Below are 1,676 nucleotides of genomic sequence, written 5' to 3'. Positions count from 1 at the left end.
GATACAAGGATTTTACTGGTATGTCAAGGTGGATCAGTGGTTCAGCATCTAGACTCAGACTTTGCTGAAGTGGTTCGTGAGGGTGTATCAATCAAAGGACAAAACAGAAAACTTAAACGCAACTGGTTTTTTAAAACTCTGCCAAATAATGAAAAAATGTTGAGGTCATGGTTGCTGTACTCTCCTTCCAAAAAAGCCCTTTACTGCTTTTGTTGCAGACTATTTGCAGATGCAGAAACAAGTCAGTCTAATTTTGATTCAGTGAATGGATTCAACACATGCTGGAAACTTAATCCTAAAGTATACAACCATGAATCTAGTGTGGCCCATGTAGAATGTTTCACAAAATGGAAGGAGTTGGAAATTAGACTCCAACGTGGCGTAACAATTGATAAAAAAGTACAGGAAGAAGTAGAAAATAATGTGAAGAAGTGGAGGGAGATACTTTCAAGATTGTTGGATATCATTAGATTCCTAGCTAAACAAAATTTGGCTTTACGGGGTCACAGAGAAGTAATTCATCATGAGACTGATTACGAACCTGAATCAACTGGAAATAAGGGAAATTTTTTAGAATTAGTTCATTTGTTGGCGAAATATGATTCAGTGCTACGTGAACATATTCTAAGAATCAAGCTGGGAAAAAAGTTTGCTACATCATATTTGTCTCCTACAATTCAGAATGAGTTTATAGAAATTTTTTGGGGGGAAAGTAAGAAGCAAAGTTGAGGAGCAAGTAAAATTAGCAAAGTATTTCTCTATGATATTTGACAGCACCCCTGATATTTCTCATAAGGATCAAATGTGCCAAGTTTTACGCTACGTTATGATCAATGGAAATGAAGTGAAGGTTGTGGAATCATTTGTTGATTTCATTGAAATAAAAGGTAAAACTTCAGAGAGTATTTCAACTATGATTTTGCAACAATTAGAAAAATACGGAATTGACATCCAAAATTGTAGAGGACAAGCATATGATAATGCTGCTGTAATGGCTGGTCAACATACTGGCGTTCAGAGACGCATCAAGGAAATAAACAAAAAAGCTGAATTTGTTGCATGTACAAATCACTCTCTGAATTTGGCAGGTGTACATGCAGCTTCTATTGCACTGAGTTCGGTTACATTTTTTGGAACTGTGGAGCGTTTGTTCACATTTTTTCTTCTTCCACCCATCGCTGGGATGTTCTGATTTCAGTCACTGGTCAAAGTGTCAAGCGTGTATTACAAACTCGGTGGAGTGCACGGAGAGATGCTGTGAGTGCAGTAAAAAAAAAATTACTCCAAAATTTTACAGGCTGTAGAACATTTAACTGGTGAAGAAGAAAATAGAGTTACCAGGTCAGATGCTGGCGTGTTGCTTGTTGCATTACTGCATTACAATCTTTTTCCTTCCTGTGCTTTCTTGGCCTGTGGGAATCTGTGCTTAAAGAAATGAATGACACACAGGTCTACCTACAGACCAAAGGATTATATATCCAACAATCTGACACAAAACTTGGAGCATTAAAAGCATTTTTAACTGAAAACAGAGAGGAATTAGTTAAGCATTCAGTAGCTTATGCAAAAGAAATTTGTGAAGATTTGGGAATAGATATGGATCGCCGTCCTAGAAAGAAGAAAAGGATGGCAGGTGAAGAATCACAAGACGCTGAATTGCCGTATGAAATGGAGTT

The 1,676-nt window shown here is 37.2% G+C and overlaps 1 pseudogene; it reads left to right on the top strand.

The window, feature by feature from the left end:
• The first annotated feature begins 52 nt into the window (after positions 1-52).
• Positions 53-1,192, top strand: LOC141080268 (zinc finger MYM-type protein 1-like; annotated as a pseudogene).
• The last annotated feature ends 484 nt before the right edge of the window (positions 1,193-1,676 follow it).

The sequence above is a fragment of the Dendrobates tinctorius genome, unplaced genomic scaffold, assembly GCF_039654945.1.
Source record: "Dendrobates tinctorius isolate UK_male_01 unplaced genomic scaffold, ASM3965494v1 ptg000808l, whole genome shotgun sequence".
Lineage (NCBI taxonomy): Eukaryota > Metazoa > Chordata > Amphibia > Anura > Dendrobatidae > Dendrobates > Dendrobates tinctorius.
Note: the sequence above shows the minus strand (reverse complement) of the source record. Positions and strands in the feature narration are given on the sequence as shown.